Below are 24,817 nucleotides of genomic sequence, written 5' to 3'. Positions count from 1 at the left end.
AGGGGTTGGACTGTCGCTAAACCTTGTTGGGTGCACTGGATTTTGACAGAGAAATACGTGAACACCGAGGAGAGAGTATGGAGAGAGACACATCCATAAAGACAAAAATGAAATTAGGAAAATAAGTTAGACTTCTCTATCCCTAGGAAGGCGTTTTAAACGGCGTCCTGATTGAAACAGGAACATTTAGCATAGTTGTAAAAAATGAATGGAATGGAGCCACTGTGGGTTTTGAACTCCAGGCTGCAGGTGAGTAGGGGACGAGAAGCTAGTGAAAGCCTCAAGCAAGGGTGACATGAAGGAAGTGATGTTTCCAGATGGGAAAGGCTTGACAGCATCAGGCAAGATGGGAACAAGCTCGTGGTCGTACCAAGATGCCGTGTCTGCCGTAAAGGTGTAAAATTTAATGAATAAAAAGATCTGCACCCTGATGGTGGTAGTTTTAGTAGAGACAGAGGAGTAATTCCAAGAAGCAGTTTGAAGAGAACAGAAACAGACATTCATCAGGGGTTACATGCTCTGTACTTTCCATACATTACTCAGTTCTCATAACAACCCTTCCAAATAGGCATTATCATTCCAACTTAGAGATAATTGAGTCCCAGTGACGTATTAAACAACTTCCTCAAGGTGAGACAGTGGAACCAGAGTTGAGAACCAGCAGATTGGATGGGTGGTGGATTAGGACGAATCAAAGCATTTTCCTGTGTTTGTTTTATAAAGCTGTATTTCTACTTTTTACCCCCCTCCTAGGTCTGGGAGCCTAACATTCACGTGTGTTTGATTGCATTTCAAAGACAAGAGCTGAGTAAGTAGTGCCCAAAGAGGAGCGTGATGGCCAGATTTGTTTTAGTTTTGTTTCTTCATCCTTAAAACTAGCATTTGGTTTTAGATAAATGAAAGATGAGTTCCTGATGATAAACATCAGTCTAATGAAGACTTATGATGAGGGATCACCAGCTGGTTAAGGCAAGCAGCCTTCACCAGGTTTACTCTCAAGATGTTCCTTTAAGTAGCTGTGACCCTGAGCTGAAAAGGAGCCACAGAGACAAGGCCCCTGGCAAAGGGAGGCCAGCCTACATGCATTCCAGCCAATATCTCGGTACTGAGTAGAACCAGAGTGACCTGCCTGGGCAACTTAGAAGCAGCATAAAATAAACTTGCAACACCAGGGTTAGAGAAGAAGATGGGCTCAGAGTCGAAGATACAGCTCAACTTTTAGATTCAGATTTTAAAACCTGGAAAACTCTCTTTCTAAAGAAAAACAGAAGTTTGCAATCGCATTTCATTACCCACCAGTGCTTTTGAGCCATGAACTTTCCCCCACTTCAGAAACTTCTCTGGAAAATTCATTTCATGCTTGTCTACTCCAGTAAAACCCTTGCCTGAGTTTTTACAAAACAGGAGACTTGGCTGAGGGAAAGTGAGAAATCACCCGGCTCAGCACAGCCAGCTGGCATCCTTGGGAGCCGTGTGTGCCTCCGACCTTTGGTTTACCTGTCCTCCTGGACTGGGACCCTCTCCCCCTCTCCCAGTGGAGGGGGTGTCCTGATTGTTCCTGTGCCAGGTGACTGGGAAGCGGTCACAGCACATGCATTATGTTCTTTGACACACTGAAGAGTCTCTCAGGATGAGGGGGGCTGTGGCTGTCCTGACCTCAGGACTCTGCACTCACCAGTGTGTGAGGAAGTCTTAGGAGACTTCTTGGTAACTCTTGAATCTCTGAAATCCACAACTTAGATTTTTTTTTCTCTTATAAGGGTGCGCCGGCGTCATTACCTTCTCAGTGAATGCTGCTCTTAACCTAATGTGATAGAACATCTTTGTCTCCTCAAGTGCAGATTTTACCCAGCAATCCTTATGCAGATCCTCAGCCAGCCACCTTCTCATACTCCAGCACGGTTGTTTCTGAACTTAACTTCTTTTCTCAAGTTCTCACCCTATTCTTACCCCTTCACTCTCAGAAAATGATCTAAGTTCTTCTTTCCTCAAGAAAAGGAAGTATTTTCAACAAGAATTCATTGAGTACCTGCTATGAAGTGGGAATCATGCTAAGTCTTAAATACAAAAACAGGGCATGATCTCCGTCCTGGAGGGGCTCACAGCTGGGTAGAGGGAGACAGGAGAACAGGTAAGGGTGGTCAGACCATGTAGGTGAATTAATGCATTGATATATAGAGCAAAGGGAACGCAGGGGAAGAGTCATTCATTCCACTTAGAAAGCAGGAAAAACTTCCCAAAGACTGCCTGTGATGAACTTCGTAATTCCCTTTCCTCTGCTTCCCAGGTCATCTATGGCTGTAGATATTCTTACCATCTGTCTTCTGATCTTAAAAGTGGTGTCTACTCTTTTCTAAGGATAATCCTTCACATGGCTCTTAAAAATAAACTTTGTCTTCCGATATAAAAGTGAGGTAAAAGAATGACCAAAATGTTATAAAACAACAACATAGAAAAATTAAGAAAGAGAAAAAATCTCCCATAGCCCAGCCAGTTTCTTACCGTTGCTGTCAACAGTCACATTTGTGTATTTTAATCTCCTTGTCCTCTGCATGTTTAAACAGTTGTAACCATAACCCTTTGTGTCCATCTCTATCCTCTACCCCCTCCGCTCAGCTCTGACTCCTTTGGGTTCTACACCTTGACCTTCTTTCACACTGGAAAGTCCCATTTACTTCCATACTCACTTAAATCTCAACCGTCCTGCAGCGCAGGATGCCGATCATTTCCTTAGCCGAGGTAGAGCGAGACTGCTCTTGCAAATTCTTCGGTGACCTGTTAAGGAAGTCAAGTCACTTACCCCAGAATATTTGAGAGTAAGTTCAGCACATTAATGATGTTTTAAAATCAGATCTCAGGTACTCAGAATTCGCTGAGTTCAGATCTTGATTCATGATTCAACGCACAGGCTCCAAACACGCATCTGGGAGAACAAGACTCACTTTATTCTGGGTTAGCCTGGTTCTGGGACAAGGAATTACCCTCTTGACTAGTTCTATTATCTCTGGGGTCTCTGTCCTTGTCCCAGAAATTAAGGTTCTTCAAAAGACCAAAGAACATTATGGACGAAGTGATCTGCTATAGTATTGGAGCCTTGGGCAAATTGCTAAGGTACTTTGGAGCAGAGTTGGGACATCCCATCCTGCTGTTCTGTGGTTGTAACATTTTAAATTTCCTCTCACAGGCAAGCTTATGCGTCAGAATCTTTCTGGTTCTACCAAGCCCAGCTACCAACTTACATAGAGAAGACTAAATAAATTGAAATGAAGCGTTCTCTGCACCACTGAATTGGAGTCTGAAGGTAAGTCTGCTGAATAATTTTTAAAAGGTAGTAAAATATTTGTAAGTGAAATATTCTCGATACTGACAATGAAATTTTTTATGATTCAGATGGACAGTATTGTGTCAGCTTACAGTTTGTCTCAGAAAGTCAGAAAGGTTCTCATTTGAAGAACCATTGCAATAAGTTTGTATTACTGGAGTGGACTGGAAATCAGAAAGTTAATACAACTGTTTTCCTGGAAGTTTAAATTTTGTAAATAACATTTAACTGTAATTTGTAGGAATTTTTAAATTCTAAAATTCTTTCCTGTGTCACCAAGCTCAGTGATCAACCTGATCCTCAGGGACCTTAAACAATAAGGTATTTGTATGTTTTGTGTATTGGGTGCTGCTGGGGCTCTCCCCCTCCCCCACCCACGTGCCCTTTGCAGGGATGTGCACACGCCACGTGTGTGTGTACAAGGGTGTACATCCACGCCCACCACAGCTGGTCTGTCCACAACCTGGGTCTAAAAAAAAACTCTGACTTTTCATGTTGCTGTTTTCTTTTTCCTTTAAGTCATGATCTTACTGTTGAATCCAAAACTCAAACAAACATGATGTCAGGGTACAGGCACAGCAGGGTAGCTTGCAGAGATTAGATTTCTTTAAATTACAAAAACAGCGAGAGCAGGAGTTTCTGGAAGTCAACATTTCGTACCCTGAGTCATGCTCGTGTCTTTGCTCCTTTGCTTAGAAAAACAAGATCTCAGAGTTGACCTAAAACCTGGCTAGCGGTACATGACCCAGTTGGAGAGGAGTGTGCAAATACTGAGTAGCATCTACAGAAGGGTCCTCCTTCCCTTTGGACCCGTGCCTAGGCTGAAAGTTCTGAGCCTCTCGAGAAGAATCATTTTCTTCACTCAGAAAAACATTTAAATAAGAACAGTGTATTTATTTATTTCAAGGCTTATTGTAATTTTCACTCTTCTGAACCCTAAAAATGAGCATAGGTAAATAGACCTGCCACCAACCCTCTACTGGCAAAACTGTCTCTTAACTATTTGAAGTTCAGCTGAACACTGTGGTTCTCAAAATGTGGCCCCCAGGCCAGCAGCCGCAGCATCACTCCAGAACTTACTAGAAAAACAAATTCTCAGGCCCCACCCTAGACTTGCTGAATCAGAACTCTGGGGGTGGGGTCCAGCTACGGGTGTTTTAACTGCCCCTCTGGGTGATTCTGATGCAGACTCAAGTTGACTCTGGCTTCATACAATTCATGCTGTGAAGGACCAACAGGTGTTGAATATAAGCCAGCTAACTGTATGGCCTTTCTTACTGATGACATGGATAAACCAGTAGGCTCTCTAGAGCATCTGAGCCTTATTCCGAACATTTTTCTCATATTGAAGAAAAGAGAGTAATGCAAGGATGAAGACATTGTTTTTCCAATCCAAGGACCATTGATCAATTGAGTGTCACATAAAGATACAAAAAATAAACCCACTAGATTATCTTTTTGTTCCTTACAAAAAGAAATATATTCAATTCTTTTTTTTTTTTTCAATTAACAATGAGAAACACAAGACAAAGCCAGGAAAAATAATGGTTCTCTATTATGGTTAATTAAAGGAGAGATACCAGATTCTAGAGCTGATTTTCTTGATGGGCAAAGACTTTCCCTATATTTCTTTCAGTACCTAGCCCACTCCTTGATCTGAAATAAGGAAAGGTAAATGGGGGTGGGGTGGGGGAGAAAGAAAAACAGAAAAATAGAAAAACACTGCAGGGAAAAATATGAACGTGAGAGACAGAGAAAAAGATAGAAATATATTCAAGAGAAGGAAGACACCAGGCAGAAAACAGAAGAAAATGAGAGAGATAAAAAGCAAAGAAATGATACCCTGAGAAACAGAGAACTAAACTGATTTATAAATTATCAGTAAGGCTCATGAACCTCAAATTCAGTGATCTAGCTACAAAGGCATGTACCATTTCCCCTTTAAAAATTTATTTCTAAAACCCTTTGTCCCAAAATGCTGGCCAGCTTTCAAGGGCCGGAAGGCAGACTCTTAGGGACACGGAGTTCTACCTAACAGAAGGAGCACCTCTGGTCGAGAGGTACTTGGATCTGAGCTGAGTTGCTTGTGAGGCAGCCAGCACCCTGTCACAAGGTATTCGGGCCAGGAGGACAGGTAGCTGTGAGGACTGTGACAATTTCTGTATCGAAAGAAGAGGGGGAAGGGAGAGGTTGGTTCTTTTAAAGTCTTCAGCTTTACTGAGAATATTTCTCAGAGTTTCAGCTCACAGCTGCTGTTTCACAGATATGTAAGCATGGGAAACATGGCTCAGTGCACCAAAGCCTGTGAATTCTCACCTTGAACCAAAATGCATCTTAACCTCTTAACCAGTCACTGCCCTATCTCACACTTGGCTTCATCTCTGCAGTGAGAATATGGCCTCATACCATACAGTGCAGATAACCAAGAAAAGTGGTCCTGAGAACGTAAAAATGCAAATGCTCAGTAATTACCCTTTAAAATGTGTGAACAGTGTTTTATCGAAGTATTTGAATAGTTCAAGGACAGTGTAAGCAGAGTTGGCCTAAGGGAAAAACATGATCTGAGCTAAGTGTTGGCCAGAGACGGTCCACCCACTCCCCAGGAGGTCCCTCCTTGTTCAAGGAAAGATGTCAGAAATTGTGAACTATCACAGCACACAAAAACAGACACAAGTCAGAGACGATGATCAAATTCTGGAAAAGAGTAGTTTTTCCACTTAATCCTTCCATTCAGGAAAGCACCAGCCCTCCATACACCTTAACTGGGGACTGGGCTTCCAATGTTTCATCCCAGGCAATAAACAAGAGAGAGCAATGAGGAAAAACAACCCACGCTTCCACTGTCATTAGACATCATACATTCACATCAGTATACATTCGTTCCAGCCCATAGGAGGTGCAACACCAAAAGTGAACCCTAATGCGAACCTTGGTCTCTGGGTGATAATGATGTGTCAGTGTAGGTTCATCAGTAGTAACAAATGTAGCACTCTGGTGGGGGATGCTGACCGTGGGGGCGTCTGTGCGTGTAGCACTCTGGTGGGGGATGCTGACCGTGGGGGAGCCTGTACATGTAGCACTCTGGTGGGGGATGCTGACCGTGGGGGCGTCTGTGCGTGTAGCACTCTGGTGGGGGATGCTGACCATGGGGCAGCCTGTGCATGTGTATGTTATGTGGCATACCTCTGTATCTTCCTCTCAGTTTTGCTGTGAACCTTAAACCTCTCTAAAATAATAGTCTTTAAAAATTTTTTTGGTTTTTGAACTTAGTCATATGTTTTTATCTGTCAGAAGGCTGGAACCTCCAGTAGTGTGGATAAGATGTTTATTGCACAAGTGGGAAAACAGAATCCATTTTACAGACAGTTCCAAATTTCTTATGCTTGTTTGAACTTGCCATTCATTTGGTATTTGACTTAATGGCATTCAATCCCTAATAATCATGCAATGATAATGAATGAGGGAGTTAAACTTTTTGTTCAAGGAAAAACATTACAAGGAAAAGAAAACGGTTTCATGAGAAACCACACGAATCATATATTTGATTTATATATGTGTGTAAAGATGCAGATATGTCCATGTAGAGACATATGCTATCTTTCAATCCCTATGGAGAAACTCCTTCTCTGCTGTCAGGAAAGTCATCTTTAGAGAGCCGCAGGCCTGAATACATTTGTGTATTTGTCCCCTTGGTGCCTCACTGTGCATGTCTTCAAAGCCAAGCATATTGGGGCAACTTGAAGAAATCTTTTCCCTTGTGCACCACTGTCCTACCAAGTGTGATCATTCTTGAATCAACTGAGCTATCTGGACAAGTAATATCTTGGCTTCCATGTGTGTATTGTTTTATCAATAAAATAGAAGATTGATAGCATGTTCTATTAATCAAATTGTTTCACCATTTTAAAAAATCAAATCAAGGGAAGAGGCAAGACTTTGACCATATGGCAGCCAAGACACTATTACACAACAATGGCCTTGGGTCAAGACTGAGAGGCAGCTCTTCCTGTGCTGGCACCAAAGGCTGATTTATGATAAGTGCTCAAAGTCATGGTATTCTGGAGCAAAGGGAAGGAGGATACAGGTATAATCCATTAGTGCTGACCCTGATCCTGCCATTTGGAGCTTTTTCCCCACTTAAAAAAAAATACGGGGTTGATTTTATCAGGACCTACTATTAGGTATCTAACATAAAGTGTTTGTTGTACACTGGCTGTAGCAGAATGCAAGAGAGAGAGGAGGCAGTCTAATTCTTAAGTGTCCTTGTACATAGAAAAATAAAGTGGTAATGAATGTGTTTATGCAGTGCAAGTTGTTATAAAAACACGTATCTGTTTTTTGAGATCACATTTTTCTTTTGCCTCATAAGAGTTAAGAAACTAGCATTTATTGAGTACCTACCAGCAGCTAAGTATTTTACAGACATTATTTTCTTAAATGTTTACAACTAACGCAAGAAGATATTATTATCCCCAGTCTCAGATGAGGAAACTGAGGCCAAGAGGATAAAACACTTGGTTAATGTTACCAGACAGCTGGTGGGAGGGTTGGGATTCAACCTAATTGTGTTCCGTTACAAAACTAGAGTATTTTCTATCGTATGTTGTCACACCATTTTCTAGAAATATCAGTTTGAAGTTCTAACATGTCTTCTTTCGTTGCTGGTTGTCAAAAATAACAATTATACACATGCGCCCACTCACATCTACCCTTGTATGTGAGAAAATGAAGTACAGTGTAGTGTGGCAGTAAAGTGCATGAGTTTTGTAGCAAAACTACTGGGGTTCAAATACCTGAGTAGTGTTTTCCATTGGGCCAGGTGCTTTGCCCTTCTCTGGCTCATTTTCCCACTTGTACAACAGGTATACTGAGGTGTCCTAGCCAAGAATGGTGTCTGGAACATTTTACGCACTGACAACTATTGGCCAAGACTGTTACATCCGTAAGGGTAGAACTCTTGAGTAATAGTTCTCATTCAGTGTATCTTGGCTGAAACAGTTTTGACAATGAAAATTTAGTGCTAAGGAGACTACAATTAAAATTTAGATAGATTTGTAGACCAGTTCGCTTCATTTCTGCTCCATGCCCACAGATTTCCTAACCGCCCACCTCAGCCATATTAGTGAGGATCACAGGTCAAAAGGGCTTCCTGAAATAGAAAAATTTTACCCTGTCTACAAAATTCAACTTCTTGAGGATCAGATGGCAAGTTAGTCATGAAATGGAGTATGAGCCTTTTACTGTTGTAATTAAAAACATGGGTTTCATACACCCATGTTTATAGCAGCATTATCCACATCAGCCAAAAGATGGACGCGATCCAAGTGTTCACAGTCAGATGAATGGATAAACAAAATGGGGTATATACGTAAATGGAACACTATTTAGCCTTAAAAAGGAAGGAAATTCTTCTTTTATCATTTAAATAATTCTTTACTTTATCTGAATAATCATTCATCTTGGTGAAAAGGTCTTATTTTTTTTTAACTAAAGTAGTCAGTCAGGAAGGAAATGCCGACACACGCTCTAACACAGATGAACCTTGAGGACGTAATGCTAAGTGGAATAAGCCCATCCCAAATGGACAAACACTGTGTGATTCCACTTACGTAAGACACCTAGCGTGGTCACATTCAGAGACAGATGGTGGAATGATGGTTTCCAGTGGGTGGGAGCTCGGAGAGAGAGGAAATGAGGAGTTACTGCTTAATGGGTGTAGAGTTTCTGTTTTGCAAGATGACAAGAATTCTGGAGATTGGTTGCACAACAGTGTGAGCGTACTTAAAACTGCTGACCTCTACACGAAAAATTGATTATCACGGTAAATTTGATGTCATATGTATTTTTGCACATTTAAATTTTTTTAAAATATTGATTTCAATCAAACCAACTATAGCTACCCTGGTGGTCACCAATTAGGGGCAGGGTGTTCTGCTATTACTGACCTGTAAGATCTGGTGAAATTGTCAGTCCTTTCCCCTGTCAGCAGCCAGTCTCCGGGACAGGCTGCAGCTGCTGCCTGTGCTCTCCAGTCCAAACAAGACTCTGGGCCACCCACCCTTGGCCTCTGATTCTTTCCTGGGGGAGCTGCAAGTACGACTTTTGAGTTAAAAACGTGCATGTGTGGAAAATGCATATGTGTACCCCTAGGGGGGCACCGTGCTGCATCCGTTTACATGTGGGAGAGTAAGGGGCAGCGCTAAAATCTTGGGCATGCGTCAGCTGTGCTGGCTCACACGGTGGTCAGCTGTAACGTTTGTGCTTCTGATGTCATTGCTGGGACATCCCAGGGCCTCTGTGTTGGAACCATGTTCTGGCGCGGTGTAGGAATGGCAGGTCTGCAGTCTGGAACTCAGAGCAGGGAATGCTTGAGTCCCTTCGTCTGTTGGGACCATTTAGATTTCTGTGAGCAGTGGTTTCAGTGGGCATCTTTCAGGTCAGATTTGCTGCCTATCGATTCTTTTAAAACGTGTCTGAGTTTCACAAGTACGTGTGAATTGTGTGTCTTCTATTTTTCCTAGCTGGGAGGAGGCTAGAGGACAAGCATGTCATGTTTCAACACAAATGAGAGCCACTTTCAAGCCTAGCCTAGTCACTACCTAACAGATGATTACCCTTCATAACAGCAGTGTGGTGTCAACAGAATTCTGTTTCTTTTAGTAATAATTATAATAAATTCTTTATGCTTCCCTCTCTGACTACCTACATGCTTCCACACGTGTGTACGTGTGTGTGAGACAAAATGTGTGTGTGGTACATCTAAACGTGGCCCCCTGAAATGCAATTTGAAACAAGGACAACTCACTATTGAAAAAGCAGAGACTTTATTTCTGAGTCCTATGACACCTGTTCCTCCTTTCAAAAGGCCAGCTGCCAAACAACTTATAGAAAATACACTTTGCAGAAAATAAAAAGCAACATGACAGTGTTTTACCCTGAATGTCTCTTGATTCAAACCCTCTTGAAAAAGTAGAGGCCACTCTGAAGAGCAAGGGCCACCTGTTACTGAAACGGGCCAGATGACCTCTGACTGGACTGCCACCGGGGAGGTTTGGCCACATCTGTGATTTCCATCAGCATCCACCTTCCTTGGCCCATGAAGAGACAAGGGCAGAACTTGGTTAAGGAGGGGGAGTTGCTTTCAAAAGACTGAGATAAATGAACCCCTGGAATCAAGTGATTGTTACAGTGACTGATTCTCTTCTGCCCAGTCCTAAGAACTGGCCTGTCCTTGGCCTTCCAAAATGTTGCTTCCAGAAAATCAACCTGTCAGGCCCTGGAGAGAAGCCACAGCAAATGGTGAGACCGCCGGGTGTGTTCAGTGGGTCTTGGTGGCAAAAACAAAGTGACTCTGCCTCTCTTTCAGCCCCTGGACTCTCAGGTCTGGGAGGACACTGTCAAGACTGAGCCTGTGCCTGGAGAGAACGTGGATGGCCTGGATACAAAACCAAAGGTGGCCTTGACAGGAACTATCCTAGCAGGGATCACAGACTTTTAAAAGAAGGGGAAGCAGAAGTTTTAAACCAGGTTTCCCTTTTGCATTCCACCAAGAACAGGTGTTTGCTTTGCTCAAAGAGAGATTCCACAGAGTGATTTCATGCACAGCTAAGATCAGCAGTAGGATTTTTCGGCTGTCAGAGCTGGGATTGACTTACATCATCAGAGCATTATCACTCCAGTGGCTTTTTACGAATATGACATTAAACATACAGGTCTCTGCGCACACACGTGTGTGTGTGTACACAATGCCTAAACCTGATAAAATCACCACCCACCATGTCCCCAGCATTTTGGAGAATGTTTTCAGTATTAGGGAAACTCTCTTATCCTCTGGTTATAGTAACACAAGTACTTTATTCACAACATCTTTGATTTTCATCACAATGCTATGAGATAGGCATTATGTCTCCACTATATAGATGGGAAAATCGCTGCTTAAAGAGGTTGAAAACGTGCTCAGTTGGGATCACCAGGAAGTGACAGAGGTGGGATTTGCACTGAGCTCCTAATCATGCTCCCACAAGATAAGTGGCACACATTCTGTCAGCTACACAAAGTCACTAAAGAATCCTGGGTGACAATCTGCAAAGCGTGGAAGTGTGGCCTTGCCTCCCCCGCCACCTCACCCAGTGTCCCTCTGCTTGTGCTGCTTGCAGTCCTTTCCGGGACTAGCATTTGACCTACCTTCTTTCCGTGACCCCGGTGGCCAGCACTGTCCTAAATAATAGAATCAGGCGCATAGTCCTTGCCTGTCCTTCCTGGTAGAATGGCTCTCCCTCTGTGGACTTCCAGAGATGCAGCATTTATGCAGCAACAGTGCAGTCTCCTCTTTAGCCAGAATTCCACAATATCAGATCCTCTTGACAGCTACACATGAAGGAGGAAAAAGTCAGTTTAGCTGGTAATCAACTGTCTCTTTCTACTGTTACCCAGATTTCTTTATCCTTTCTCTTCTAGCTCTTCAACTGTCTGGATTCTCTGAGAAGCTGCACTGTGTTGCTGTGTTCAAGATGATAGATAGATAGATAGATAGATAGATAGATAGATAGATAGATAGATTGATTGATTAGTGGGTGGGCGGGTGCGTGGAGAGATAGATGATCAATAGATAGGGATATAAATAGATGGAATGTAGATAGATCAGGGTATGGAAATGTCTTGTATGCATATGTATATTATTGATTTGGTTTCCCCCAGAAGCAGACCCTGAGATAAGGATCCACATGCAGGAAACACTAGTAGGAGAATGAAGACATGAGAAACCAGGAAGCAAAGAAAACTAAAAGAGAATAATCAAGCAGATGAACTTAATTCCTCTGGGGATCCTGGGAGAATGTAAAGCTTCCTACTCCAAGTGGATTATCAGCATTAGCTCAAGCTCCACCCAAATCTACGGGATCAGAATGTTTAAACAGTATCCCCAAGTGATAAAGTTCATAGAATACTGGAGCAGAATATGCATCAAAGTTAAAGTAACTACGGGGCAAGAAAGTTGTGAGATTTATCCCTTAACTCCCCATTTGACACTGGTTGTGGGCTATTTCTGAGGATTTTAATTCTCTGGCACTTCTGGCTTGGCCTTTGTGTAGGCAGAGCGTTCATACTCCAGAGGCCAGAAAGAAAGTCCTCAGACAGAAAATTAAAGGTATGAGCAGTAAGCAGCCCTTGGCACATACAGCTACTACAAGCCCAGCTATGGTGCAGCTATATAGAAATAGGATATTAAAGCTGAGGTTGACTGTAATGACAATAGCTACCACGACTGTGTTACTGACTCAGTGTTAACGATGCATTAGGTAGATTGAAGTAAGCAGGATTTCATCTGGGCTTTTACTCTAAATAAAGCTGTTAATTTACCTAACAGAAATACCATTATCACAATTAACTTTACAGCATTAGGATAAATATACATTATTTTTTTCTCAGTAGTTAAATCAGGCTTTCTCAAGTGGGACAAGAATGAGGTCATGAAATGGACTCCATATTTCATTTACTTATTATAATTCCTAATATTAACCCTTAGGAGGTATTAGGAGGCACGCAACCAACATTCTTCATTACAATGTCAAACAGTGCTCCACACAGATTCTGGAGTACATTCAAGAGCTGAAATTATGGTGGAAAAAAAAAAACTTCTATTTTAACATTAAACACTGGTGAAGACATTTGGATAACATCCAGAAAAATCCATCACTGTTCCCAGACAGAAGGTAACTACAATAGAGTAATTTCAGGGAAAATGTTAGTTCTGTTACCCATCACTTGCATTTTTAAAGGGGTACTAGGGTATTCCATATCACACAAGGAACAAATTCAGAAAAATTCAAGATGCATCAAAAGTTTCTAAATCAGCTTGGAAAAAGATTTAACAGAATAGTAACCTCCTAGAAACATCAAACTTAAAAAAGTCCTAAATAAGATTTTTATTTTTAAACAATAGGATTATAGAAAGATATGAATCCAAAATTTTTATGTATGACAAGATATATTAGTAATGAGCTCAGATTATAATTTCAACACAAACTTCATTAAATAAAATTTACCATCTAAATGAATCAGCTATATATCCTTTTCTACATTTTTTTCTCAATACCACACCAAATTTTAAAATACTCTAAAATTACGCTTACAATTCATTTATTAACCAAGTGCCAAAATCGAAAAACTTTTTGTTTAGAAAATAAAAAGTTAATATGTGTGGTATATCCTTAACATTCTTAAGTAATGAAATCCTACAGAATATATATTTTTTTAATTGAAGTACCATCAGTTTCAGTGTGTCAGTTTCTGGGGTACAGCAAAATGTCCCCATCATGCATGTACATACATATCCTGTGGAATATATTCTTATGCCCTCTTCTCTCCCCTCTGTCCTCTGTCTCTCTGCCCCTTAGTTTTCAGCAGCAAAAACAATGTTATACCTGTTGAATAAGCCTCTCCTGAGTGCACTGAGCACGGCGTTTTCTGTGCACTTCCTCTCACTACAAATTTAGAATAAATTCTAGAATAACTGCCTTATTTAGAATAAAGTCTAGTGAAATCCTGCTTTTGCTGACGTCTTCTCTTTCTCTTTATGAGTAGTTCCTACTCTGGCCAAGACACTGAGGAAGACATCAGTGGCTTTAAATCACATGCATTTATTTATAGTATGGTTGGCAGACTCACTGGTGAAACATTCTGCCAAATTTGACAATTCACTCCTTACTCAAATCTAAATTTCAGTTTAAACACACACATGCACGCGCGCACACGCACACACACACACACACACACACACACACACACACACACACACACACACACACAGTTTGGAATGTCAGCTTGAACTGGGGAGGCGGATATTGGTCTCAAAGAAAGAAAATAATTTCCCCTTTCCCCAAAGTCTGTGTAGGAGACAACTTGCAGAGGGATTGAGGTGGGACTGCTGGGGGTAGGCTGGGCTCACCCACCAACAAAGGACTCACTTCTGAGACTAAAGTTATGAAGGTGCAAACTGTGATGAGTCTGTGGGATGAGAATAGATCTGAGAACACCAAAGGCCCAAAACTAAATGGGTTTGTGTCAAAAACCAACAGGGTTCTGGACCAGCTGTGTCTAATAGAGATGTAACGCGAGCCATGAGAACAAGCCACATTTGCGATTCTAAGTGGTCTGTAGCCTCATTAAAAAGGTGGAAAGAAACAAAGTTCATTTAAATAGCATGTGTTTAACACAGTATGTACAGAATGCCATCATTATCAATATTGGTGATGTATGTAACAGTCTTTCATCCTAAGTCTTCAAAATCAAGTGTGAATGTTACCCTCACAGCACATTTCAAGGGCCCCAAAACCACCTGTGACTGGTTGCCACCGGGCTGGTCAGCCCAGATGCAAACAGTCTGAACCAAACTGCTTTTAAAATACTTGCAGGATCTTCTAAGAGCCAGATCAAAAGCACTAGGTGCAATCATGAAGCCAACTGCTCTCTTATTATAGTGCGGCCGACCTCTTTCACTTATCCTTAGAACTCCAGCTACCCGAGAGACTTTTCTCTAGAGGTTATTTTGTCATCCAGCTCAATTGCACATACTCTCATTCATTCTAAACACATGTTATGAGCAGCTTCCCTTCCACACATACAACCTGCAGTAGCCTACCCTTTAACCCCTGGGAATTGCCTTAAATTAGGAAAATACTTTAATTCTGATTCTCTTTTTAGTACAAGAAGCAGTGTCATTATGTTCTACTTAGACATGTGATCTGCCTAGGGTTCAGAAAAACCCTTCCGTCAAAGCTTCATACGTTTTTGTGTGGCCAGAGGAAGGACATCAAGAAGCAAATAGTTCTGTTGCTTGAAAACGTTACATATGCTAGGGCTCATTTTTAATGTGCATTGGGCCTCTGGTCAAGTTATGGAATTAGGAAGGGGGCAGAAGGCCAACCTGTCACTTCAGCGCATCATAATGCGTATTACCAACCTCTCAGAGGAGCAGTCTGAGCACACTCTGCTGTAATTAGAAAAGTGTTTCTCATCCTTAATATGGATTTTGATTGTGATGTTCCTGAAATGTAATGTGTCTCCTGAGAGAAGAGTTACTTCCGAGATGACTCAGAAATAATAAGGCATATTACCAGGGAAATCTCAAAGAGCCTTGCACTTGGAGAGCCAGCATTTATCCTGGACTGTCTTCAGGAAGCCCCCTACCTCCCAGTGAGAGTCTGGCTTAACTTGAGAAATGTCTTGCAAGTGATTGTCCTAGGAATTGCAGTGGTTGAGGTGTGGAAATGGGTGGGAAGGGAATTCTGGGACATAACTGCTACCTGTGAGTAGGGGACAGGTTTCTCCAAGGAAAGATGAAGATTCACACTGTTGGTTTGAAGAAGGAAGCTTTCCTTACAGAGAGATGAAACCTGAGGGTCAGGGGCCAGGGCTGGGTACACCGTGTATCTGTGAAGTTTAACTCTCTGAGTGATTCTGTCTTGGGTTATTGGAATAGTTTTGTGAAGGACACACTAATAGTTTCTCCTCTTATTCTTTTACAGCTTTTAAAAAATTTTTTGAGTAATTAGGTTTATTTACTTATTACTTAATTGAGGTACTGGGAATTGAATCCAGGACCTTGTGCATATTAAGCACGCACTCTACCACTCTACCACTCTACCACCCTCTTTTACAACTTTTTGATAAAAGTTTTGTGTGATAGGGTAAAAGCAGAAATAGCTACATAATTGAAAGGCAAGTGCAAAGGAAAATGAAGAAACCCCTGTTCAGAAATTAAGAATTTCAACAAAATGTGGTATACACATATAATGGAATATTATTCAGTTTTAGAAAGGAAGGAAATTCTGACAGGGTCAGTAGCCAGCAGCAGGATACTAAAGACAAAGGGAAAAATTTAAAGCAATCAGAATAAGAAGTAAATTACAAAGGAATAACAATTAGACTAGCAGCAAAATTCTCATTAGCATTCCTATAGGCCAGAAAACAAAAGAATAATGACTTTTAAGTATTGGGAGAAAATAGTTGTCAACCTGGAAGGTTCCATCTAGCTAAATTATTATCCAAGAGTAAGGGTGAAATAAAGACAATTTCAAACAAATTGAGCCTGACAGAGTTCGTAACTCATGGCCTTTCCTTCACTGAAAGAACTACAAAAGGATGTACATCAGTAGGAAGAAACTAAATTCGGATTGAAGGACTGGCATGCAAGAAGTATTTTTTAGTTTCTTCCTTTATCTGCATGTCTTTTTTTTTAACTTTTTGTATTTTCTGTTCCCTTTTTTTCTCTGTGTGGCAGTCTGAATAATTTCTTCAAATTTTTCTAGTTTATTAATTCTCTATTTATTGAGTTGCTGATTATTTTCTGTGAGTGTTAAGATTAAGTTCAGGTAAAGTAATAGAAAAATCCAATATAGCCATGGCTTTAAAAAAAAAAAGAAGGAGAAATTCAGTTTTCAGTCAAGATAGAGTAACAGGGCCTGCATTTCTCCTCCTGTCTGGGAAAAAAATAGGAGAACAAATTTAAGAATCAACAATTTTCAAGATACCGGACATACAGGAAATAGCGATCCTGATGAGAAGCAAATAAGTGAAGTCCTGTAATTGCTCAAGCTGGCTGCTACTTTTCATTTTCAGTCTATGTCACTGGGAGAAGGGACCCAAAAGGAGCCTACTGATCTCTTTGAGTTGAGGAGATGGGGCTGGGAGTCTCAGAAGAGCAAGACAGATAGAGTTCACAGGGAATGCTGAAGAGAAGAGAAGGCCCCAGGGATCTGCAGAAGGGTGGCCATCAGGAATCCGTTGAGTAATCAGCAGTGCACGTGTGTGAAGAAACTATCTGAAGCTAGAGAAAGAACCACCCAAAATGATGAGAGGAAACAATACCAGAGTTCACCCAGGGCCAAGAATGGTGCCCATTTCTACGAGTTACACTAATGATCATTTCTACGAGTTACATTAATGATTAGTCAGGCATGGGGTAGAGTGCACAGTGACAGGGATCAAGGGAGCTAAAATGTACAAACTTCCGGTTATAAGAGAAGTAAGTCCTGGAGATGTAATGTATAGCACAGTGACTACAGTTAACAATGCTGTAGTGCACATTTGATGGTTGCTGGACAGTAAATCTTTAAAGTTCTCATCACAAGAAAAGTAATTGTAACTCTGAGTGATGATGGATGTTAACTAAACTTATTGCAGTAATTATTTTGTAATATATATATATGTATATTAAATCATTATGTTGCAAACCTAAAACTAATCAATGTTATATGTCAATTATCTCCCTTTTTTTTTATAAAGAAGAAGTAGACCTGAATATTCCTACATCTGTGAAAGAAATTAATCTCTGAGGTTTATATAAGGAATGCAAGTTTAGTTTAATATTTTAAATATATCGATGTAATTGACCATAATAACAAACAAACGAACAAAAAAACATATGATCATCTCTGTAGACAAAGAAGAAGCATTGTTGACAAATCCAGCATCCCTTTTTGTCAACATTTATTTGTCACCTAAGAATAGAAGGGAGCTTCCTCAACCTGATAAACACCGTCTACGAAAAAATCTATATAATCATTGTTAAATTTAATGGTAAAAGACAATGTTTTCTCCAACATGGAGCAAAAGACAAGGTTGCTTGCTCTCACTACTTCTATTCAACATTGTATTGGAGGTTCTGGCCAGTATAATTAGGCAAGAGGAAGAAATGAAAGGCATCAAGATTGAAAATGAAGAAAAGCTTTTCTTTTGCAGGCAGCATGATAGTCTATATAGAAAATTAAGTGTAATCTACAAGAAGGTTACTAGAATCAGTAAGTTTGGTCAGGTTTCAGGATATGAGATCAACATACAAAAATTAATTGTATTTCTATAAACTAGTAATAACAATTAAAAGTTGAAAATTTACAATGTTATTTCCAATAATAGCATAAATATATGGAAGACTTAGGGATAAATCTGACAAAGGATATACCCTGAAAGCTATGAAACTTTGCTAAGAGAAATTGAAGAGGCATGAAATAAATGGAGAGATATGCTTTGTTTGTGCATCAAAGGATTCAACATTGTTAACACATCAATTTTTCCCAAATATTTCTGTAAAATCAATGCAATCCCAATCAAAATCCCAGAAAGGGCTTTTTTTTTTTTTGTAGAAAAAGAAAGCTGATTTGGAAATTCAGATGACCTAGGATATCCAAAGCAAATGTGGAAATGAATAAAATTAAATGAATAAAGTTAAAGGCCATTGTTTGATTTTAAAATAGAGGGCATTCAAGACAGGGTAAGAATAAGAACAAAGTATCGATAGTAAGCTTGCTCGAAGTGTCTTCAAACCAAAAAGTGTAAAACATTTATTGTGTTGGGATGTAGTAAATAACAAAACAGATTGGTGTGGCGTTATATAGACAGCAAATTATCATGCAAACTGAGTCCAATAAATACTTGCTGGATGCAATTAAAATCAATTGGACAGTGAAGAATCTTGAAGCCTGGGACCCGTTAGAAATAAGCTGCTTTCAAACTTGATAAATAAGGTTTTATTCACTTACATGTTATTTTTAGTTCACTCACTTCTCTTTTTTGTAATTTTTAAAAATTGAGGTGTAGCTGATGTATAACATTAGTTTGGTGTACAATGTGGTGATTCAATATTTGTATGTATTGCAAAATGATCACTATAATAACTCTAGTTAACATCCATCACTCTACAGTTACAATTTTTTTCTCTTGTGATGAGAACTTTTAAGACTTAGCTACTTTGAAATATGCAATACAGTATTATTAACTATAGTCACCATACTGTACATCCCCATGTCTTATTTATTTTATAACTGGAAATTTGCACCTTTTGACCCTCTTCACCCATTTCACCCACCCTCCCCACCCCCTGCAATCTGGCAACCACCAATCTGTTCTCTATAACTATGAGCTTGGTTTTTTGTGTATTTACATTCCACATATAAATGAGATCATACAGATTTGTTTTTCTCTGTCTGACTTATTTCACTAAGCATAATATCCTTAAGGTCCATCCACATTGTTGCAAATGGTAGTATTTCATTCTTTTTATAGCCAAGTAATATTCTGTTGTATATATATTTCATATCTTTTTCTATTCATTTGTTGGTGGACCCTTGGGTTATTTCCATGTCTTGGCTGTTATAAACAATGCGATGATGAACCTGAAGGTGCATATATATTTTCAAATCAGTGTTTTCATTTTCTTTAGATAAATACCCAGAAGTGGAATTGATGGATCATATTGTGGTTCTATTTTTAATTTTTTGAGGAACCTCCATACTACTTTCCTTAGTGGCTGCAACAGTTTACATTCCCACCAGCTGTGCACAAGAATTCCCTTTCCTTTACATCCTCGCCAACCCGTTATTTTTTGTCTTTTTGATAACACCCATACTGTCAGGTGGGAGGTGATATCTCATTGTGGTTTTTATTTGCATTTCCCTGGTGATAAGTGATGTTAATCAACTTTTCATTTACCTGTTGGCCATCTGTATGTCTTCTATGGAAAAATGTATAATCAGATTCTCTGTCCATTTTTCAGTTGGATTGTTTGTTTTGTTTTGTTTTTTTGCTGTTGAGTTGTATGAATTCTTTATATGTTTTGGCTGTTAGCCTCTTATCAGATATATGATTTGCAAATATTTTCTCTCATTTGGCAGGTTGCCTCTTCATTTTGTTGATTGGTTTTCTCTTTTGTGCAGAAGCTTTTTAGTTTGATGTCATCTCACTTTTTTAAACTTTTTTTATTGAGTTATAGTCATTTTACAATGTTGTGTCAAATTCCAGTGTAGAGCACAATTTTTCAGTTATACATGAACATATATATATTCATTGTCACATTTTTTTTCGCTGTGAGCTACCACAAGATCTTGTATATATTTCCCTGTGCTATACAGTATAAACTTGTTTATCTATTCTACATATGCCTGTCAGTATCTACAAATTTTGAAATTCCATTCTGTCCCTTCCCACCCCCCGTCTCCTCGGCAACCACAAGTTTGTATTCTATGTCTATGAATCTGTTTCTGGTTTCTTTTTTTTTAGATTCCACATATGGGCGATCTCATATTGTATTTTTCTTTCTATTTCTGTCTTACTTCACTTAGAATGACATTCTCCAGGAACATCCATGTTGCTGCAAATGGTGTTATGTTGTCAGTTTTTATGGCTGAATAGTATTCCATTGTATAAAGCATTACTGAAGAAAAAGAAAGAGGCTGGAGGAATAACTCTCCCAGACTTCAGACAATGCTATAGAGCTACAGTAATCAGGATAGCATGGTATTGGTATAAAAACAGACATATAGACCAATGGAACAGAATAGAGAGCCCAGAAATGAACCCACAAACTTTTGGTCAACTAATCTTCGACGAAGGAGGCAAGAATATACAATGGAATAAAGATAGTCTCCTCAGCAAATGGTGTTGGGAAAACTGGACAGCAGCATGTAAATCAGTGAAGCTAGAACACTCCCTTACACCATACACAAAAATAAATTCAAAATGGATCAAAGACTTAAACATAAGACAAAATACAATAAACCTCTTAGAAGAAAATATAGTCAAAACATTATCCCATTTGTTTATTTCTATTTTTATTTCCTTCACTTTTAATGTCAAATCCAAAGAATCATCGCCAAGACTGATGTCAAGGAGCTTATCACCTATGTTTTCTTCTAGGAGTTTTATGGTTTCAGGTCTTACATTCATGTCTTTAATCCATTTTGAGTTAACTTTTGTGCATGGTGTAAGTAGCGGTCCACTTTCATTCTTTGCGTATGGCTGTTGTTTTCCCAACACCATTTATTGAAGACCCACCTATGTCTTTAAAAGACTTGAAGTAGCTAGTAATTACCTAGGAAAATAGCCAAAGATTTATTACCTGACATATATATTTTATACCCTTGTGTACTTCCCCAATTTTCCTTCAATTAGAGGGAGATTATTGAGTGACTTACGCTCCACAGTACTAAATAATGGGGAAAGAAACCATAGACCTTATATATGGTTTCCACTGTCTAGACTTGCTTATTTTAGATCCATCTAATGCATGAAGGATAATGGGACGTTTTCCAAGGCTAGGAAAAGCAACGTGTAAGTGGAGCTGACGTCATATTCCTTCTTGTGTTAGGAAATTTCCCTTCATTGTTCCAAGGAGGCAAACACTTGGGAACCACACTGCAGGAAATGTATGGTTTCATATAAACGATCATTTGCCACGCAGTCTGCAGTGTCGTAAAGTGTGTTATAATGATGGCCTCTCCTACTCAGTGTCTTCCCTTCCTGAGGAAAGTTTGATTTTTTTTTTTTTTTTTTTAGAGAAGAAATTGGCGACTGGGGATTTAAATTTTCTCTTGGAGAGAAATTTTTCTCCACATTTGTGAAAAATTATACGAATAATAAATGATGCTTAACATTAGGGGTTAGGCTGATATTTCCAGTGCACTACTGCTTTTGATAGGAATCAGGAAAGTCTTATACATGAAATGAAGATGCTGTGTTGAGGAGGGGCAGTTTCTGAGTCCATGTGTCTGAAGTATACTTCTTTGGGATAGTGAAGAGGACTTCCCGTTTAAATTTTTAAAATAATAATAAAGGAGGCAAACCCCATGCACTCTCATCCAAACAGGCAAGATAAGCATCCTTATTTTTTTCAGAGTCTGGATTTTGGAAAATTAAGGGCTGCTTGCATTTGAATTCTGTTCTCATTTTTATGCTGCCTATAATGGCCTTTCTATGTATAGACAACATTCCTTTTTGCTTCCCATTAACTATTGTTCAAACTCCCTTCTGTGTTTCCCTAGGACCTTCATGATCTGGCCCCTGCTTACTTCTCCAGCTCCATTTTTTATCCTTCAGAAACACACACATATGCACGTGCTAACTTCCCTCCATCACCCCAGCCCAACCTCCCTGACAAGGCACTGCTCACACTGCATGACAGCCGTATGGAAATTATTTCAGTTCCATATATGGCCTAGGGTCCTGCCAGACTCTGCACCTTTGCCCATATTGTTTTATTTGCTTAAAATACTGTTTCACACATAGTCTTTGTTATGGACTGCATGTCTGGCCCCCAAATTCATATGTTTAAACTCTAACCCCCAATGGATGGGTCCTCTGGAAGGTGATTAGGTTATGAAGGTAGAGCCTTGGTATGGAATTAGCGTCCCTGTAAGACGGGGAAGAGAGTAGACCCCTCTCTCTGCCATGTGAGGGTACAACGAGAAGGTCTGTAAACCAGAAAGAAGACCCTCGCCAGAGCCTGATCACGCTGGTGCCCTGACCTGAGACTTCTGGCCCCCAGTACTGTGAGAAATAAGTGTCTGTTGTTTAAGCCACCCAGCCTATGGTAATTTGTTTTAGCAGCCTGAACTAAGACAGTCCAGCTAACTTCCACTGACCTTCAATTTCAGCTTAGTAGCACCTCCTCTGAAAAATTACTGGTTAACACTACCAGTCAAGATTAGGTCCCCTTGTATGTTCTCCTCTCTTCCCCGACCGTAGTGCTTATTTCACTGTATTTTTGGTAGACTATGTTTTCTAAAGATGGCCACCACTGTATCTCCTATCCCACACGCTCTCACCTGGTTCTCCTTCATCAAGAAGTTGGGAGCAGAGGTTGAAGGAGTCTAATTCTCCTTCCCTGGAACTAGGCTGGCCTTAGTAACCAGTAGAAGGTGGTCGAAGTGATGACCCATGACTTCCAAGGTTGGTTCAGAGAAGGCCCTGAGCTTTTGTCTGTTTTGTTGAGACTCTTGCTCTAGGGGAGGCTAGTGGCCATGTGAGAGATCTTCCCTAAGACCGTCATAGTAGAGATGACACAAGGCGGTGTTCCAGGCAGTAGGTCCCAGGTGACAGCTAAGCAAGAACTGCCAGCCACGTGAGTGAAGACATCTTCAGACAATTCCAGCGCCCGGCTGTTGTCACCCTCAACCATTGAGTCTTCTCAGCTGAGGCCCAGACATCATGGAATCCTCTACCCTATTCAGATTCCTGAGCTGCAGAGCCACGAGCATAATAAACTGGTTGGTTTAAGCTGTTAGATTTTGAGATAGTTTGTTACATAGCACTGGTAACAGAAACATTATTGTATAAATGGATGTTCACTTATCTAGGCTGTTAAGGTCCCACGCCAGATTCTACAAGCATGAGGGCAGGGTCTAGATCTGATTTTTTTGCTCTTACAGCCTCAGTTTATGGCTTGATGTCTGGCACATGATGGGTATTTAGTAAATAATCTTAACTAAATGAACAGACAAATGGATGAGTGCTTGCTTTCTCTAGCTTTGTGGTTACCCACTTCTTTCTCACACCTTAAGTCTGGGGATCTACTTGCAGAGTTGGTTTGCCCAAGACACTGTTTTTCTTGTCTGTCAAGTTCTGTATCATTAATTCCGACCGTGTTCCTCTTGACCATTCTTTGTGTTTGGAATAATGAAGCAGCCAAGTGAAAGGCGTTGTACCACGTGGGTCACGACCAAGCAACTCCTGTCTCCCCCCCCCCCCCGCCCCCAGTGTCTCTGGCTTTTTTTTTTTTTTCTATCACCTGGTTGCCTCATCACAGCCAGAAGAGAGACTTCATGTCCCCCATCTGTCTTCAGAGCAGAAGAGCCTGGACACAGGAAGAGTGGGCTCTCAGGTTCCTGCCTGGAAGGGTTGGCTCAGTGCCCTCAACCCTGCTCCCCTACTGCATTCCAGTTTGGTGGAATCTTGCTCTGGAATATTCACCCCTGTCCTCTGCAGGCCATAGGACTGGTTTGACAATGAGCAGTAGCTGCTCTGCAAACATGAAAAAGAGGCAGCTGTGTTTGTGGTTTCAGCCAGGCGCTCAGCCTTTAACAGCCCACGTGCAGCTCAGGCTATGTGCACTTAAGCATTTAATAATGTGGCCCTACTTTCCCCAGAAGGGGGCTGGAGCAGAGTGAAACATGACCAGAAGCCAGCAACCCTCTGAAGCCCATGAGCTTGAGAGTGGTCTTCGTGAGCGTGCAGAACCATCCGTTAGAAAGATGCTGTCTCTCTCTTTCCACACACCCTCCTAGGGAATGGGGATTGGAGAGACTGCAGAGTTACAGTCATGTCAAAACAGCGTATCATCAACTCTGGCTCAAGGAGTGTTAGCTGTCGGGGGTTTGAGGAGGTTGAAGGAAAGGAGTAAGGAATTCAGGCACTGGGCTGTATGAAATAACATCTTTGCCTTAAAAAACTCTATCACCTTTCCCTGCCACCCAAACACTTTCCCTGCTTTTATACATGCACCCACGTGTGCACGCATACACACACATGCACAAACACACAAAAAACACAGGAGGCCAGCAGGAGGTCCAGCATCCTGAATCACACTTGGTTCTGTGCAGGATGGGTGCAGCCTTCCATTGCTATTTTCTCCAGTTATAGACAGAATAAAAATTATAAGAAAAATAGGAAAAGGAAAGGTGGGAGAAAGAATGGTTGCCTTTTGTTTGGTATTTGCTGTATGCCATG

General features: G+C 40.6%; 1 protein-coding gene across 1 annotated transcript in view; it reads left to right on the top strand.

Annotated features, from left to right (window-relative positions):
• The window catches only part of NEDD9 (neural precursor cell expressed, developmentally down-regulated 9), a 264,118-nt gene that overhangs the window by 34,622 nt on the left and 204,679 nt on the right, over positions 1–24,817 (top strand). Inside the window, exons 2-3 of the mRNA XM_010995812.3 lie at positions 754–808; positions 3,185–3,301. The gene's annotated coding sequence lies outside the window, so the exon portion shown is untranslated. The remainder of the gene's footprint in view (positions 1–753; positions 809–3,184; positions 3,302–24,817) is intronic.

Source organism: Camelus dromedarius, chromosome 19, assembly GCF_036321535.1.
Source record: "Camelus dromedarius isolate mCamDro1 chromosome 19, mCamDro1.pat, whole genome shotgun sequence".
Classification (NCBI taxonomy): domain Eukaryota; kingdom Metazoa; phylum Chordata; class Mammalia; order Artiodactyla; family Camelidae; genus Camelus; species Camelus dromedarius.
The sequence above is the reverse complement of the archived record's forward strand: the minus strand, read 5'-3'. Positions and strand labels throughout refer to the sequence as shown.